Below are 20,282 nucleotides of genomic sequence, written 5' to 3' on the forward strand. Positions count from 1 at the left end.
GGGTGAGGGCTAGGTCCATTCCCCCCAGAAATGTCCGGGAACTTGCAAGTGCCATGGTGGAAGAGTGGGGGAACATCTCACACCTCAGACACCTCAGTCTATGAGGAGGAGATGCACTGCAGTACTTAATGCAGACCCCCCCTTTTCAGGGACACCTTATTCCATTTCTGTTTGTCACATGTCTGTTAAACTTGTTCAGTTTATGTCTTAGTTTTTGAATCTTTTTATGTTCATACAAATATTTACACATATTAAGTTTGCTGAAAATAAAAGCAGTTGAAAGCGAGAGGACGTTACTTTTATATATTTTATCCCTTGTTTCGGCTGTTCATGCCAACAGCATGCATTTTGCCAAAGGTGTGTATTTTTGAGGGAGTTTTGATATTTCATCCTCAGTTCCTCTAATACATCAATAAAACCCTGTGTACACAAAATAGTTACACTCAGCACCTTCAGGACAAAAATGTCCCCATTGAAACCCATTAAAACTGCAATATTTGATCCCAGGGCCATTAAATCATTAAATCATGAATTATATGATATTATGATTTCATTCTGGATCCCTGGCTTCAAAATATACATTTTACAAATACAAGCTTTTCCCCTATTCTCTGTTTACTGTATTATAGAGACCTACAGGACAACTGAATAAATGATGCAGATAAAATTATGTGTTTTGTATGTGTGTATTTAGAAATGTGTGTGTGTGTGTGTGTGTGTGTGTGTGTGTGTGTGTGTGTGTGTGTGTGTGTGTAAACAACAGTGGCATTATGTAAACAAACTGGCATGTAAAGCGTTAAAATCCTAAAAATGAATGCATATTTGGTAGTTGTGATCAGGACTGATGTTGGTTAAAAATATTAACTCACTGAAAGTGGAAAATAATATTAATATATAATATTATTATGGCAGTTTTTGACGCGGACATTTTTTGTCCTCTAAGGACCTCTGAGCAACTTTTTTAAATTGACACACAAGGGTTAAATTGTTTATTTTTGTATTAAATGCTGGACACAAAATACAAACATATAATTTTTATTTATTATTATTTTTTTATTATTGAATACAAAATTATACATACAACCAAGGCAAATGTTTTCTTTCTACAGTGCGTAAGAATATCGAATGAAAGGCTCAACACAGTTTAACAAAACAGAAATACAAATTTGAAATCATATCTTACATTAACTTAGGGTTAAAAATAAGAATAACTAAAATAAAAATAAAGTTGAAATTAAAAAAAGAATAATAATAATAATAAAATTAAGGGGCAATATCACACCAAATCATATGAAATCAAAAGATCAAGCAGCTTCATCGCACTCCCACCTCTCATTCCCTCAAGGGCTCTAAAAAACCACTTTAAATCATTTTTTACAAACATATAAACTGGAGCTGCTTTGCAACGTTGCATGCGTCATCACGCTGAGCTCGCGGCCTCCGGCTGAATATAAAATCTCTCATCACCGTCGCGCGCTCTCCTTCACTGCCTGTTCGTTCCAGCGGAAGGTAATGCGCTCTCTGTTGTAATATCTGTGCTGAGTGAATCCCGAAACATCCATCAAAATGGTACGTATCACCGGTGTTATTTTATTCGATACCGTTAGTCAGGGACTTTATACTGCTTTCCAACCCATTATTTCCCGGGTTTAACTGGATTTTGGGCGAGATTTCTGCGGATAAAGGCCGGCCAGCTGTTCCCACAAACAAAATGGCTGTGGCACTATTCGGCATGACTGATTTTTTAAAAATACTTCACAAATTGTTTATGAATGGTTTACCACTTACGTAGCGAAATAACTCCAACCGCAATATTAGTACCGCATTTTAAAGATGATATTTACAGTTTACAAGCTGTGTAACGGCAGATGTTTCTGCACACCGGTACAGAGCTGTATCTGTCACCGCGAGATCTTCCGGTAGGCCGTCAAAACACGCGGACAACGTGTAATTCATGCGTGGCTTTGTGTCTTCCCGGTTTCAATGGGCCTAGAGTCGGTATTTGAACTGAAATTCAGCGAGTTTAATGGTTAACTGCGACAGAATAATATAAATAAAGCTCTGCCGGTCTGACAGAACTTCTGACGTCACTAACGCATTAATGCAATATAATCGAATACAATGAATGTAACAGATTTCATCAAAGTAAGGCCTGAATTAGTGATAAAGTTCAGTGTAGTATAGATATGTTTAATTCAGATGAGATGTTTACACTTGGTAAAGTGTATTTGATTGATGGAGTTGGAGTTTTGTTATTAATCGGGTAATTTGTTTATTTACATTAATTTTATGTTCAGAAATATGTAATATGTAATGTAATAAGTTGTTAGGAAAATGTAAATGACTAATTTAACCTCACTTATTATTATTTTAACTTTTCTAGCTTACTATATTGTGCTATTAAATGTAACTCCTCAGTAGACCGATATATCGGTGCCGAAAGTCTCATTTTGACACTATCGGTTATCGGCAAAATATATGCTGATGGTTTCCGTTAGTTACTTTTTTTTTGGTTCCCCAACGATAAACCTTATCTGGTCAAATTTTATATATATATATATATATATTACTCAAAACACTATATGTTAATCATTATCTCCATTTTTCCGCCAGCTTATTTATTGGCAAAAAAATCCACTATCGGTCGACCTCTACTTGGCTATGTTCAGTATGCATGTTTTTGTTCACTGTTAAATCACTGGCCTTCCTCTTTCTCAGGTGAACTTCACGGTAGACCAGATCCGTGCCATCATGGACAAAGTCCAACATCCGCAGCATGTCCGTGATTGCGCACGTGGATCATGGGAAATCCACATTGATCGACTCTCTGGTGTCCAAGGCTGGAATCATCGCTTCCGCCCGCGCCGGAGAGACGCGCTTCACTGACACGCACAAAGACGAGCAGGAGCGTTGCATTACCATCAAATACATGTAAATATAGTTTGTCATCTTTACATTATTTATGCCCAACTGAAGACATTAAGCATTATGTAAACAGTTCATTCTGTCAGTGATGTTTTTAAAGGAAATACATTTTGTATCTTCGATCCCAAATGAATGCTAACTTGGATACTATGGAAAGTTTGTGAGGTTTGTTTTGACCTGTCTGAGACTTTCTGTTGGAATAATTGTAAAAATGGGAATGGTATCAACCCGCTACTGACAAGTTGGAGCAAAATCGGCATTGGCATCACGCAATATAGTATACGAGATATTTTATGTTTTGCTTCTAATCATTTGAGTCACATATTTGCTTTGCAAAAAATTTGAAATTTGTACATGAATATTTATGATGTCATGAAATTGCATTATTAATAGTGATCCAAACCGTTGAAATTGTTTGAAATTTCATGCACCTTTTAACAATATTCACAAACCTGATAATGAAAATAGAATTACGCTTTAATAGAATTATATTATAAAAAATAATTTGATACTATGCAAAACATTTTTAACTAAATCCCTGCATTGATGCTACATAGAAACTATTTATTAAGTTCCTTAATATTTAAAGTGTTTAAGTGAAAATATTTTATAAAGCATGATTGTCCCAATACATATTTATTACACTTGCTACATTTTCTTACATGTTTGTTTGGCTAATGACTGACATCTTTAAGTCGCGTAGCGCTAAGTTCAGTCGCATATGCCATTTGATTTACTCACAGCGTATAGGGCGGATGATTTGGACATTATTTTGATAAAAATTGCGTTTGAACTGCGGTTATGATATAATGATATAGATTATGAAATATTTAAACCTATATTTTAAGATTTACGCATTGCAATTTCATCAAATTAATTTGACAGTTTTAACAATTTAATTAATAAAATTACGAGTGTGTGTGTGTATATATATATATATATGTTTGTTTTTATATATAGATTAGTTTTTTATATATATAAATATAATGCATATTTTTTTTATATATAAATATAATGCGTACGCATTATATGTATATATATTTTTTTATATATATGAGTATTTTTTTTGTGTGTGTGTGTGTATATATAATTAATTCTTTTTTTTTTTTTTTTTTTGGGCTGTCAATAGATAAAACATTTCAATCAAATTAATTATATGGTGTCCCGATTAATTAATCGCATATACAAATATTTGCTGAGAAAGCCCCTCATATAACAATAATTCAATATATAATGATTATACATATTTATATCAATATAGAATTATTCATGGTTATCTTTAAATATTACAAAATTATATATATATATAAATTATAATTTTTTCCAAGATTATGCTATTCAATTTTAAGAATGTTATGAAATTGTAATGCAGAAATCCTGAATTTTGTGAGTTCAGTAGCCAAGTGATGCTTTTTGACCAAAATTAGATCATGTTTTATGTAATACATGTCAATAAAAATACTTGTGTCCTCTTAAAATAAACCAAACTCTGACCTTTTTCACTGCAGCCAAAAATAAACAAATAAATAAAATGTTTTCTTATTGACATCGTGTCTGTCCACTTAGTGATTATCATTAATTTCTCTGAACCCAGTCAACTTGAATATTATATTAATGTCATTTATTATAATTATTGTATAGGTGAAATGTAATGGGTCTGATGCATTTATTTACACAGGACAATAGAAATGCATCAAGATTTCATTCGTAATTGCTTCGTGAGTCGGTGCCTAAATATTCCCACTCCTTTTGTAAACGTGTTCTGTTGGTCGTTCTGTTTAACTGCAGTATCCGTTCTTTCAGAGCAGCGTTACGCCGTTGAGTCGCATCATATGGTCAGTTATCCAGGATAAGCTCCTTAGAACAGAAATGATCTGGAAACAAAACCACTTGTTTTGAGTGTCCTCTCTTGTGCCTCTTCCACAGCGCCATCTCCATGTACTACGAGCTGTCTGAAAATGACGTGGCCTTCATTAAGCAGTGTAAGGATGGATCTGGTTTCCTCATTAACCTGATTGACTCTCCCGGGCACGTGGACTTCTCCTCTGTGGTCACAGCAGCTCTGCGGGTCACTGATGGAGCTCTGGTTGTGGTGGATTGGGTCTCTGGTAAACTTTGGTTTTACACAACATACTCCCATGTAGGTGGAATGACATCTTATCTCACACACACACATATATATTGGGGTATTATTTGTGCTGGAAATGCATTGAGAAAATGTGATGTTTGTGGTGATTGACTGACTGTATAATATGCTTGTGCTCTCTCTCACTTTCTGTCTGTCAGGTGTGTGTGCAGACAGAGACTGTGCTGAGACAGGCCATCACCGAGCGTATTAAGCTGGTGCTGATGATGAATAAGATGGGCCGTGCCCTGCTTGAACTCCAGTTGGAACCCGAAGAGCTCTTCCAAACATTCCAGCACATCGTGGAGAACGTGAACGTGATTGTCTCCACCTATGGAGAGGATAAGGGTGGACCCATGGGTAACATAATGGTGAGAATTTAATTCCTGTATGAGTTAATGAACAGAAGTTGAAGATGACGTTGTCTGGTCTATGAGGAGAAATCATGCACCACTCTGATGTGTTGATGTATAACCCAACCCTTTTATCTGAGACCTGCACGAACTCTCACGCTCCGTTGCAAAATGTGTTTCGTGTACAAAGGCAGTTCACATTAAGGCATCAACCAACCTGCAATGGAACCTCTCAAGGAACTGATTTGAAGCGCCCTTCCTGTAAAGTGACTAAATGGTCACTCATGTGCACCGCATAAATAGAGCTTTGCATGAGATTCAAGCGTTATGCTCTTAAAGTGACAGTACACCCAAAAATTACAATTCTCATCATTTACTCGCCCTCATGCCATCCCAGATGTATATAGATGTATAGAAGAATATTTCAGCTCTGTAGGTCCATACAATACAAGTCAATGGGTTCCACAACTTTGAAGCTCCAAAAAGCACATAAATGCAGCATATAAGTAATCCATACAACTCTAGTGGTTTAATCATGTCTTCTGAAAGCAATCTAATCTGTTTTGACCAAAATATAACTCCTTTCTTAATCTTGACATCAGCAGTTCAAGATCGATTACTCTTCCTAGTGCCATCTAGCGCTCTGCGTGTGTGGCCATCGCTTGGAAGTGTCATCCATCTTGAAGTGGCAAGATGTAAAGTAGGGCTGACGCGAATGATCGGCGTTAACGCAATAAAACAAATTGTCGACAAATTTTTTGTTGTCAAAGTCGTTTGATGTTACTTCTTAAATGCAGTTATATTTAACGTGTTATACCTTAAAGTTCAAATAATATGGAAGCGGATCATGTAAATAACTGCAAACTCTGAAACTGGTATTTCTCTGTGTGGTCTGTGCCTCTTCTATGAGTCCCGATCTAAGGGGGAGAGATTGAAACTGCACCCGGCTGATGCACACTCGGTCACGGGACGCTCGTCCCTCCCTCATTTATGCATTTGGCAGACGCTTTTATCCAAAGTGACTTACAGTGCACTTATTACAGGGACAATCCCCCGGAGCAACCTGGAGTTAAGGGCCTTGCTCAAGTGCCCAACAGTGGCATCTTGGTGGTGCTGGGGCTTGAACCCCCAACCTTCTAGTCCGGAACCCTGAGCCTCAACCACTGAGCCACCACTGTCCCTCCAGTGCACGCTTATTGAATCATAATATATGCATCACTGTGCATTTCTTATCATGAAGAAAATTGGCACTACGACGCTGGTTAGTTGCAGCCCAAATGTAAAGTGAAAAAGCAGTTATATTTTGGTCGATTCTCACCCAAAACCAACTGGTTTACTTCAGAAGACTTGGATTAAACCACTGGAGTCACATACATTATTTATGCTGCCTTTACGTGCTTTCTGTGACTTCAAAGTTTGCATCCCCATTCACTTGCATTGTATGGACTTGCAGAGATGAGATTCTTAAAATCATCACTTGTGTTCTGCAGAAAAATTCATACAAACCTGGAATGGGATGAGGGCGAGTAAATCGTTTTTGGTGAACTATTCATTTAAGTACAATATTTGTCTTGCACAAATTAGGACTGCACAATTAAGGTTACCTGAGGTTACCCCATGTGACTCTACCCTCTCTAGCAACTGGGCCAATTTGGTTGCTAAGGAGACCCGGCTGGAGTCACTCAACACGTCCTGAATTCAAACTCACGACTCCAGGGGTGACAGTCAGCATCAATACTCGCTGAGATGGTTTTGCCATTTCTTTATAAACAATTTGAAAGTCGCGTGAACAAGTGATACTGCTATCGCTGTTGCTAATATTTACCATTTTGCAGTGTGCCATAAATGATTCTGGTCTTGTATTTTGGCTGTAGCGAGGCCTCTTGTAAGCTAGCTAACATTTGCAGCCTGCGGTTTGGAACGGGTTTCAAGTTTAGTGAGCCTATGCTACCTAGAAATGCTGTCTAGTTAGACAGCACACTACAGTTTGCAACGGAGCTGAAGTATAATAAAGCTACGTTAGTCATTAGTTATACTTTCTGTTAGATCACTGCAGTTTTATACATGTCTGACCCTCATTTATGCTCCTCTGATTTAGATTGACCCTGTGATCGGTGCCGTTGGTTTTGGTTCTGGCCTGCACGGCTGGGCCTTCACTCAAGCAGTTTGCTGAGATGTATGTGGCCAAGTTTGCTGCTAAAGGTGAAGCTCAGCAGAATCCAAACGAACGCTGTAAGAAAGTGGAGGACATGATGAAGAAACTCTGGGGTGACCGGTGAGATTCACACAGTCGGTTTGATTGGGACATTTTAGCTTGATAATGTATTATTGGTGTATGTTTGGATTCAAAATGCAATTTAATGATGGGAAATGAGATGTACAAATGGGGGGCCTGAGTGACTCCAGCCAGGTCTCCTAAGCAACCAAAATTGGCCGGTTGCTAGGGAGGGTAGAGTCACATGGGGTAACCTCCTCGTGGTGGTGATTAGTGGTTCTCTCAATGGGGCGTGTGGTGAGTTGTGTGTGGATCGTGGAGAGTAGCATGAGCCTCCACATGCTGTGAGCATTTTCAGCATCATTACGGCAGTCTTCAGTGTCACATGATCCTTCAGAAATCATAATTAGATGCTGATTTTCTAATATGGGGATATTTAAAGTGTATTTTACTAATTTAACCTGAACACATATTTGCAAGCACAAGCTTTGTTGATGATAATGAGGCAGCATAAACACTAGATAAAATATCATTTAACATTCATATTATTTTTATATCATATTACATATCATATTTATATTATACAGCATACAATTGAAATACCTGCTTTAGCTGAAACAGCATTTAAATGTAACTAAAACTTGCTTATTAGGATATATTTCAAATGTCAAGACTCTGAATCCTGGCTGGCACATCTGGAAACAGTCCCACTAGTAAAATATGAACATGTTTATTTAAAACAGCATGTCAACTAATGAAAACTCAATGACTTACTCGATTCAAAGTGTATCCTCGTCTTGCGTTCATCGGAGTCCCGCTCTTCTTCTGAGGAAAATTAACTCTTTGGCACTTTCCAGGAGTTTCCTTACTTGTGTATCGTGCTGTCTTTCAAACGTGCAGAAAAATGAACTAACTTGTTGTTTTTAACTCAACTCAACTTTATTTATAGAGCACTTTCAAAACCACAAGTGGAACCAAAGTGCTGTACAGAAGGTATAAAAGTAAAAACAAAGACATAAAAACAATGCAAACATATTACATAAAAACTTACAAAGCATTGTCAAAAGCTAAAGTGAACAAGTAAGTTTTAAGCGCACTCTGAAAAGCACCCAATGAAGGACAAGTTTTTACAGACAGAGGAAGGTCATTCCAGAGCCTAGGAGCTGCAACAGAGAATGCCCGATCACCTTTACATCTTAAACATGATCGCGGAACCATGAGAAGCAATTGATCGTTAGAGCGCAGAGATCTACTTGATTGACAACGGCTGATTAAATCACTAACATACTCAGGTGCTAGGCCATGCAGAGACTTAAAAACATACAACAAAGCTTTGTATTGGATTCTGTATCGTATGGGTAACCAATGTAATTTAATTAAAACCGGAGTAATGTGCTCTCTCTTCTTAGTGCCCGTTAAAAGTCTGGCAGCTGAATTCTGAACGAGCTGCAAGCGGAAGAGAGAAGCCTGACTCACACCCAGATACAATACATTACAATAATCCAAATGGGATGACACAAAGGCATGAACAACCTTCTCCATATCGTCAAAAGAAAGGATAGATTTCAATTTAGAAACTGATCTAAGATGGAAAAAACTATTCTTAACGACAGCATTGATTTGCCGGTCAAATTTAAGATCAGAGTCAAAAATGACACCAAGGTTCCTCACGCTAGACAATTTTTTCCCAGGAAACAACCCCAGGCAGTCATCATCCACACAGCCCTTATTTCCAAATAAAATCATCTCGGTCTTATCCTCATTTAATTGGAGAAAGTTATTCGCAAGCCAACACTTAACTTCGGCCAAACATGCACGAAGAGACTGAATGGCACATCTATGGCCATGTTTCAGTGGTAAGTAAATTTGAGAATCATCCGCATACAGGTGATACTGAATCCCAAATTTCTCAAAAATCGAGCCTAGAGGGAGCATATAAAGGGAAAATAAATTTAAAGCACAGTCGGGGGCGTTCACCATTTGCATTGATCGCCTCTGCACATTATAGTATGAGTAGCGCCCTCTGCTGGTGGGTGTGATCACATTAGAGATAAATAGCTTGGCCAGGAAAACTGTACATGCCGGAAAAATCCAGCAGGACGCGCCGGCGCATCCGTCGACCCCAGAGGGTCAAGGAGACAGACTCGTGAAGGACACCAGCAGGACAACCGAAAAATTACACCTAATTAGAAGCAATAAATAATACTAAATAAATGAAAACTGAATACAGAAATAACTGGCTCTACTCATATATGCAGTTGGTACAGGCAAGGGTTGGCATGATTGTTGCAGACAACTGTAAAAAAAAAAATTTAAGCGGGAATAACATCTGGTTTAATGTGATGAAGTACTTGTATGTAAAACATGTAATTTACCAAGATGTTGGAAAAGCTTGAAAATACACCTTGAATTTGACTTTGGAGAAGGTATAAGAACCCTGTGTTTTACCATTTAATCTCCTTCTCCAACAGAAATCGGACCCAGTTGTGTCATACAGGGAGACGGTGAGCGCGGAATCAGACCAGATGTGTTTGTCCAAGTCTCCGAACAAGCACAACCGGCTTTACGTGACCAGTTACCCGACGGCCTCGCCAAAGACATCGACAAGGGTGACGTGGCCGCCCGTCAGGAGCTCAAGACCCGCGCCCGTTACCTAGCTGACAAATACGAGTGGGAGGTGACCGAAGCCCGTAAGATCTGGTGCTTCGGACCTGACCGAACCGGACCCAACGTCCTGGTGGACGTGACCAAGGGAGTGCAGTACCTGAACGAGATCAAGGACAGTGTCGTGGCTGGATTCCAGTGGGCTACCAAAGAGGTGAGAATGAACTGTTGGCATGGAATGCCTTTTTTACCATCCAAACCATTCCCATCTTTAACCTCCTGAGACCCCCGTCCACATGTGTGGACATTACATTTTGGCTTCACTGTAGGCTATGCATAATTTCATTTAATTTAATCCGACTGATCTCAGTTCAGGAGAATCTAGGCTGTCATTAAAGGGTTAAACTTAAAGGAAGTCATGTGAAAAAACAACATGGCGGCAATCTCAGCAAAGTTTGTCTTTGGGAGAAACAGCAGCAAACCTACATCTGGTAAGAAACCTTATAAAAAAATTTAATAAAACCTGTTTGAGTCAAAAGAGTCCCTAATTTAATTAAATATGGCATTTTAAAAAGGATGGAGTGCGTACTCCAGGTAGGGAATGAGGTTTTGCCCCAAGTGAAGGAGTTCAAGTACCTCGGGGTTCAAGTACCTCGGGGTCTTGTTCACGAGTGAGGGGACAATGGAGCGGGAGGTTGGCCGGAGAATCGGGGCAGCAGGGGCGGTATTGCACTCGCTCTATCGCACCGTTGTCACGAAAAGAGAGCTGAGCCGAAAGGCAAAGCTCTCGATCTACCGGTCAATTTTCGTTCCTACCCTCACCTATGGTCATGAAGGTTGGGTCATGACCGAAAGAACTAGGTCGCGAGTACAAGCGGCCGAAATGGGCTTCCTCAGAAGGGTGGCGGGCTTCTCCCTTAGAGATAGGGTGAGGAGCTCAGTCATCCGTGAGGAGCTCGGAGTAGAGCCGCTGCTCCTTTGCGTTGAAAGGAGTCAGTTGAGGTGGTTTGGGCATCTGGTAAGGATGCCCCTGGCCGCCTCCCTAGGGATGTGTTTCAGGCACGTCCAGCTGGGAGGAGGCCTCGGGAAGACCCAGGACTAGGTGGAGAGATTACATCTCCACACTGGCCTGGGAACGCCTCGAGGTCGCCCAGTCAGAGCTGGTTAATGTGGCTCGGGATAGGGAAGTTTGGGGCCCCTGCTGGAGCAGCTGCCCCCGACCCGACTCGGATAAGCGGTTGAAGATGGATGGATGGATGGATGGATTTTAAAAAGGTCATCTGTTTATTGTGAAACGGGACGCTGTTAAACACAATGACTACATACGTGGACCATAGGCTTTAAATGTGATTTATCACATTGAGTATCAATGGATGCATCCAGATGCAGGAAAATGTTGATTCCAGAGGCTGTATACAGCATTAGGATGAAAATAAGGTGCATTTCAAACTGTTCTGAGATCAGTGCAGACAGACAGCACACTGGAGATCAAGTCATTCCCCAATCAGGGAGCAAGGGAGCATCCTATAGCTTTCCTATGAAGCCAAGTGCATTAATTCCTAACATCTGGTCAAAAGTTCAGTTTCAGGCTGCAGATGATGTTTGGACCACTGAACATTTTTGGCAGACATGGGACAATGATAAACAGTACATAGATTCAGAATTTGTCATGTAAAATTTTATTTTCAACATGTTTGGCAGTGATTGGATGATACTGGCCGTTACATTGAATCAAAAGGTTTATTTATGCTAATTTCAAAATATCTGACTGTAACAGTTAAAGGATGGGCAAGCAGGAGGCGGAACTGGCTGAACCGTGAACGTAAGCTTTAATGTAAAACTTAAAACAACATAAACATAAGACAAACAGACACATATGCAGTGGGGCTGTGTGCGTCTCACTCTCTCGAACTGGCTTCTCTGGCTACCCCTTATCTCGCTCTCCCACTGATCAGCTGATTCAGTGCTGGCCGTGCTCCATGGCGTGGCCATGCCCCACTCCTCGTCACACTGCCTTTTGGTATTATTATTACAAATTTCACAACTTATTCCCACTGTCCACTTATGTGGAAAACATTTTTTAGGAAAACGATTTGGCTTTAAATGTATTTATTTGTTCATTTTTTTACATGTTTCTTAGGGGCTAATAGTTACAAATCAAGAAGGGGAATGGAAAATACACACAGCAGTCATGCTCAGGTCTCAGGAGGTTAAATGTAGTTCAGATAATAACGTTGGGCTTTGTTGGCAGTTCTACTTGGTCTATGATGAGAAACCATGCACCACTCTGACGTAATGATCGATAACATTTCCACTAGTATCTGAGACCTTCAGACATGCCAAACACGTATTTAGCCGTGTGCCAACTAGTCTTGACAAGTGACGTCCAAAAAGACATTTTGTGACTTCCTTTTCTCTTAGTTTCACTCTAGTTGCCAAATGAAGCCATTGCAAGTGAAACACGATTATAAAGGTAATTGTTTGTCATCTCTCCTCAGGGTGTGCTGTGCGAGGAGAACATGCGTGCTGTCCGTTTCGACATCCATGACGTGACCCTCCACACAGACGCCATCCATCGTGGTGGCGGTCAGATCATTCCCACAGCTCGTAGAGTTCTGTACGCCTGTCAGCTCACCGCCGAGCCCAGGCTCATGGAGCCCGTTTACCTGGTGGAGATTCAGGTGAGACTTTAAAGGTTTGTTTACTGTCGTAGATCATTTTATGATGTGAAACATCTCTTCAAATGATCGCTTGGATGGTCACGTGTGAATTGTCCTCTCGCAGTGCCCAGAGCAAGTGGTTGGTGGCATCTACGGCGTCTTGAACCGAAAACGAGGCCACGTTTTCGAAGAGTCTCAGGTCATGGGCACACCCATGTTTATAGTCAAGGCCATCCTGCCTGTCAACGAGTCTTTCGGTGAGTCTTGCTCATGTTGGAATTATCGTATAATAGTAGTAACAAACTATTGAGTTCTTTTTGTTTTTTAAAATGTATTTAACAAATTTGCAGCTTGTATTACAGTAATTGCATTTGTGGTAGAAGTCCCTGTAAATGTTGCTTTTTCAAATCCACTCTTATTCTTGTATTCTGTCTCTAATATATATTCTCGGTGTTTCTTTAGGTTGGCTGATCTGCGCTCTAACACCGGTGGTCAGGCGTTCTCTCAGTGTGTGTTTGACCATTGGCAGATCCTGCAGGGAGACCCCAAAGACGCCGCCTCCAAACCGTGCCAGATCGTCGCCGAGACGCGTAAATGCAAAGGCCTGAAAGAGGGCATCCCAGCACTCGACAAGTTATAATCAGCAGAGCGACACTTCTCCCCCTAAAGCATCCCTTCCCAGTCTCTTCTTCATTCCTGTTTGACATTCCTATCCCTCCTGCACTCGTTTATATCCTCCCACAGATTAAAATAGAGGGACTGTACAAGCCACAAACTACAGCACCATGACACAACGGAAAATTAAGTGAATTATGTAAATCTAAATAAAGATAATTGAAAATAAGTGTGTTGCTTACTGGAGAATACAGATGCTGTCAGTATCCTCTGCTTGCTCTTGAAATACATTTTTGTGGTAATCAACATTATGCTACAAATACTCCCGACTAAGCCAAACTTTTACTGAACCCAGAATATTCCTTTTAAAATGCAAAGCTTGGCACAGACCTACAGCCTGTTTTGTGTGCGCTGAATCTTGTTAAACCTGTTGCACTTGAGGTTTAGGATTGTACCCAACAATCATGCTATGGATTATATTTTTTCTCCATTCTGATGGTTAATGTTCACATGAAGCTGAAGCTCCTGACCCATATCTGCATGATTTTATACACCGCACTTCTGCCTCACAATTAGATAATCACATGGATGATTGTTGGTGCCAGACAGGCTGGTTTGAGTATTTCTGGAATTTCCTCACACACACTCAAGTCTCTAGAATTTACTCTGAATGCTGCCAAAAACATAATTCTGTGGACGGAAACGTGGTGTTGATGAGGCCAACAGAGACTGGTTTGAATTGACAAAGTCTACAGTAACTCTGGATAACCACTCTGTATAATTGTGCGGAGAAGAATAGTGTCAGAAGTCAGTTCTTGGATGCGGGTTGGGGCTGTTTTGGTGGCATACAATATTAGGCTGGTGGTTTTAATGTTGTGGTTGATTGGTAAATATAAGCTCTTTTTTTTCTTGATCATATTTGATGCATGGATTTCAAAAGGGGGTTTTTCAATAAAATAATCAATTTTAAACAAGCTCAAGTTGCTTATATTCAGCAAATACTCATTTTTAAATATTGGCTACTACGGAAGCCCTGAACCGCAAGGTGAAAAAAAAAAAGTGTCTGTTCGTTCCTGAGCCCAAGTCTTACATTTTGTTTTTCTCAAAAAAAAAAAAAAATATATATATATAAAATGTTTTTCCTCTTATTTAAAAAATAAATACATTCTCTTTTCACTATTCAAAAAAAACATTTGTGGAATGCAGTACCAACCTTGGCCACCAGGTGCCACTATCAGGAAACCTGTAATCTTATGCTTTTAATGTCTTCTGCAGAAGTGAAGAGTTCCAGAAAAGGTCAAAGAAATATCCAAATATTGTTGGCCTATCTAAACATGAGCTAGACAGTTACGCCAATGTAAAATGGCCAAACAAATTGGGGAGGAGATTTTTTTATAAAATTATGGTCTAATTTTACATTTAATGGTTTTAATAATTAGCAGTTTAGCATCTCTATTCATTTTCGGGTGTTCATAATGTTAATGCATGAGTCTGTAGACTAAACGCACATTCAACCGGACAACTGCAATGGAGATATTTAAGATTATTAAAATAAGCCATCGTTTATCCCAACATAAGTCACTTTTCACACAAATTTGAAAATTTTTACCACATTTTTTCACATAGATGGTGCTATAAACATGTGAAACTTGCATACTATAGGTTGTTTGGCTGGTCAGCTTGAACAAGAGCATGAAACGGCGCTGTCAAACGTGTATCTGATACAAGCGTCATTATAGGGTTAATCTTGCCCATTGTACAAAGGGTTCTCGGTTACTGGCAGGCAGCAGATTCCCTAATCCTAACCATATGGAGTCTGTATGGCTGAGTAACCTGTCAGGAACAACCTGAGGCACCTTCTCCCCCCCTTTTGTTTCTGAAAGACCCGGCACACATCTTTCTCACAGATCAGAAGGGGCGAGGAGGAGGGTACCAGGAGGTGTTGGTGTGTGTGTGTAAAATGAAGATCAGAGTGGGGTAGGGGTGTGAGAGTGGGCTTTTCAATCCTGCAGAGTTCATCAGCCATTAGTTGACTCTACAAAGTGAGGGGGGTGGTGTCTTGTACTTGGTGATGCTTTTCAGGCCTTTCCACACAGATGCAGGATCATTGGCTGAAAACTGGGTTTTCAGCTTTTCAGAGCTTCTTTTAGCCACTCTGATTTCCTTAGTCAGTATGTAACATGTACAGTATGTAACATAAATCAGCTTTTATTAGGTTAAATGAAATTACTGGAGTCTTCACATTATATTAAACATAAAAGTCATTTCTTGAGGGATAAGACAGACACATGGGAAAACATATAGGCCATTGCCCATCTATAGACTTTCATATTGCTGTCCATTTCCTTTAATTACAGTTGAAATGAGCATGTGTTATCTGGAGTTAATTGACAGGTGATGTCTGTATCTAAAAGGTGATTGGCTCTTTTACCTGTAAGGTGGGACTTCCTTTCTACGTCCCTTGACTGTTGGGCACGCGGAGATCCTTGGTTGAGCGTTCCCATTGAATTTCTCCCATTCATTTAAATAGAAGTGGCCCATCTCTGCTAAATAATCTCTGGTTAAGTTCAATAGTAAGTAATACTGGTTCTTGAATGTTGAGATGGTATCAGCTGATCGTGTGGATGTTGGAAGCTCATTCCACCACAGTGGAACAGAGAAAGATCTTGAAATAGACGTTGACCCTCTTTCTGACGGGAACACCAGGCGACGCTCGTTCATAGACTGACGAAGTGAATTGAAGTAACAGGGTGTGGTTTCTCTGGCTGTCCTGAAGGCCAGAGTCAAAGCCTTGAATTTGATGCGGGCAGCAACAATGACGTAAGAGAGACTTTCAATGGAAGTCAAAGTGGCCAATCTGTAAATGTTAAAATACTCAGTTTCATAAGTAGTCACAAGACTTTTAAAGCTTCACTGCGTAACTTTGTGCTCTCTAGCGACATCTGTGGTTGAAACTTAAAACTGCAAGCAATTTGTGTTTGCGTAAGAACACTTTACGTCAGTCGTGTTTCGGCACTGCTCTTCTGGTGGATGAATCTCATGATTTGAGCTTACCCGTGTTTGTGTGATCACGACTGGAGATCTTCAGAGCTGGAGTCATAATGTGCTATTTTCATGTTGATAATATGTTATACGATTAAACAATTACAATCTGAATATTTCTTGCTTTGATGAAGATATAAAATGCTGTTATTTACACTACACTCAAGAGCTTTCACATCAAGAACAGGGGACTCAATCACCAACAGTATATTCTAATATGATTAACAGTGTTTTATGTACTATTAATGTTTGTATTATACAACACTTATTGATTTAAGAGGTGAAACTCGTGATACGGCTGATACGAGTTAAATGGAAGACTTTATTATTTTGATATTATATTGTCCAGCTGATAATGCAAGTGAACCGTTATACTGCAATAATATGTTTACGTCATACACACAATAACACCTTAAATTAAAAACATAAAATGAGTCAGTGATGCTCAGTGATGTCACAATGGCAGTTTATGGTGACCACCTCTTCAAGCGTCAAAACAACACAAAATTATAATTCAGAAGTCTAATTAATTATTCATGAGATTCATAATGGTTATGAAAGATAAGATTTGGTGAGAAACAAACTGAAATCTGATGTATTATTAAATGTTCACTGACCGTTGATCTCCTGTGTGTGTGTTCATGATCGGAAACGAGAGCAACAGTTTTTGACATTGGGGCGTTCAAGAGAAAACTTTTGTTTTTCTAGAAACAGCGATAGTGACGGCAGAACACAACTGACACAAAACCAAGAACAGATCTTACTAAATATGTCTGAAGAGTTTTGTAGTCCAAGAATTGATGCATTTCTATGCCCAGCCTTATTTTTATGAACAGAGGACTCCGAAATCAAACAGAAACAGAGGCGGCAACAGGCCTCCACAGTCACACTCTGTGCTAACCCGACGGCAAATGACACTCGATAAAAGGTGTATTTTCCATGTTAATCAGAGTTTTTGTCCCAACCAGTTGTGACGAGTGATGGTACATACTATTATAAGGCTGATATCAAGAGGTTGTAGAAGTCAAAGAACTCTGCGAGAACCAAGTCATAAAAACTCTCACACAGAAGAACATTTTCATGAGTCAACACATCTGACTGAGCAAGGACAATAAAACACAAATCTCACATCTGACCTCTATCTCACCTCAGGCACAAACATCTCCGCAAATCTCCGACCAGGTTAGCAGTGGACTAAAGCCAGTTGAGTGGAGCATAGGGCACACCGACTGAGACTTTAGAGCTCCGACTAACTAGTAGGCATTATTTCTAGTGTACTTGGTGTGCACAGGCTCGTTTAGTGTCGACCAAACTTATTGTATTGTAAGTTCTAGCCAAGTGTACATAGGAAACTATGGCATGATCATATAAAACTACTTTAACTTGGGTATGTTGGTCTATCTTTGTACATGTAGTGGTCATGACCTCTGGGTAGAAATAATGTTACTCTAAGTGTTTACTATCTAAGGGGACTAAACAAAATACTTGTAGATAGAAAGGCAAGCAGGAGCAGCCATCTAATTAGTATTTAGTCAATTACTGTTTTAATGACCAATACTGGCGTATTTGTGACCGGGAGATCCGTAGTGCACGGCCGGCGCGAGACTAAGTGACATAGGAATCCGAATAATATAAAATAGAGTTAAATCCGATGATTCAATGTTAAATCAAATTGAATAATAATAACTAAGATTAGAACATTAATATATCCTTAGAAACTTTTATAATTGGAGTCAGATAAAATAAACGAGGATCATAAAATGAATAATATACACTCACCTAAAGGATTATTAGAACACCTGTTCAATTTCTCATTAATGCAATTATCTAATCAACCAATCACATGGCAGTTGCTTCAATGCATTTAGGGGTGTGGTCCTGGTCAAGACAATCTCCTGAACTCCAAACTGAATGTCAGAATGGGAAAGAAAGGTGATTTAAGCAATTTTGAGCGTGGCATGGTTGTTGGTGCCAGACGGGCCGGTCTGAGTATTTCACAATCTGCTCAGTTACTGGGATTTTCACGCACAACCATTTCTAGGGTTTACAAAGAATGGTGTGAAAAGGGGAAAACATCCAGTATGTGGCAGTCCTGTGGGCGAAAATGCCTTGTTGATGCTAGAGGTCAGAGGAGAATGGGCCGACTGATTCAAGCTGATAGAAGAGCAACTTTGCCTGAAATAACCACTCGTTACAACCGAGGTATGCAGCAAAGCATTTGTGAAGCCACAACACGCACAACCTTGAGGCGGATGGGCTACAACAGCAGAAGACCCCACCGGGTACCACTCATCTCCACTACAAATAGGAAAAAGAGGCTACAATTTGCAAGAGCTCACCAAAATTGGACAGTTGAAGACTGGAAAAATGTTGCCTGGTCTGATGAGTCTCGATTTCTGTTGAGACATTCAGATGGTAGAGTCAGAATTTGGCGTAAACAGAATGAGAACATGGATCCATCATGCCTTGTTACCACTGTGCAGGCTGGTGGTGGTGGTGTAATGGTGTGGGGGATGTTTTCTTGGCACACTTTAGGCCCCTTAGTGCCAATTGGGCATCGTTTAAATGCCACGGCCTACCTGAGCATTGTTTCTGACCATGTCCATCCCTTTATGGCCACCATGTACCCATCCTCTGATGGCTACTTCCAGCAGGATAATGCACCATGTCACAAAGCTCGAATCATTTCAAATTGGTTTCTTGAACACGACAATGAGTTCACTGTACTAAAATGGCCCCCACAGTCACCAGATCTCAACCCAATAGAGCATCTTTGGGATGTGGTGGAACGGGAGCTTCGTGCCCTGGATGTGCATCCCACAAATCTCCATCAACTGCAAGATGCTATCCTATCAATATGGGCCAACATTTCTAAAGAATGCTTTCAGCACCTTGTTGAATCAATGCCACGTAGAATTAAGGCAGTTCTGAAGGCGAAAGGGGGTCAAACACAGTATTAGTATGTGTTCCTAATAATCCTTTAGGTGAGTGTAGTTGTGTAATTGGAATTAAATAACTTAAACTGAACATGCAGGAGACCTTCATCCATGCTGTTGGAAACCGTCGTTGGACCAATAGGTGGATCCCCCTTACACTATCGATCGCTTGTTTTCTATTTTCGGCATCACATGTGATGAGATACCCAGACCCCCTAATTTGGTAAATATTTAATATAGAGCATTGCTGATGAGTCGCTGATGTGTTTCAGGCTTGTTTAGTCATTAAACGTCCCATGTTAAGCACCCAATATTCTTTTTTTCAGATTATTATTGGTCCAAAAATTACTTAAATTATATGAATTCTCTGAATCGATTTGAAAAACTATCGGCCGATTAATCAGTTATCAGCCTTTCCACCACCCAAGTTATCGGTATCGGCAAAATCCACCAACGGTCGACCTCTTCTGTGTTCTTTTGAAGCTTGAAGAGGTGGTCACCATAAACTGCCATTGTATGACATCACTGAGCACAACATTTATGCACAATTTCTACCTTTGTGTTCAGAACAAGAAAGAAAGTCATATAGAGTTACAACAACACAGCGGTGAGTAAACAATGACTGAATTTACATTTTTGGGTGAACTGTCCCTTTAAATATGACTAAATATTCGCATTATTAGTACTAACATGTTCCGATTCAGAAAACTAACGCTTACAAATGAAAAGCTTTTATTTTTGCTCATCCAATCGATCATGTTTGAGCAAAAGTAAGTGACCACCCTAAACCAAATGGGTCAAACATAC

General features: G+C 39.8%; 1 pseudogene; it reads left to right on the forward strand.

Annotated features, from left to right (window-relative positions):
- The first annotated feature begins 1,868 nt into the window (after nucleotides 1–1,868).
- On the forward strand, nucleotides 1,869–14,451 carry LOC127649749 (elongation factor 2-like; annotated as a pseudogene).
- The last annotated feature ends 5,831 nt before the right edge of the window (nucleotides 14,452–20,282 follow it).

The sequence above is a fragment of the Xyrauchen texanus genome, chromosome 9 (assembly GCF_025860055.1).
Source record: "Xyrauchen texanus isolate HMW12.3.18 chromosome 9, RBS_HiC_50CHRs, whole genome shotgun sequence".
Classification (NCBI taxonomy): Eukaryota; Metazoa; Chordata; class Actinopteri; order Cypriniformes; family Catostomidae; genus Xyrauchen; species Xyrauchen texanus.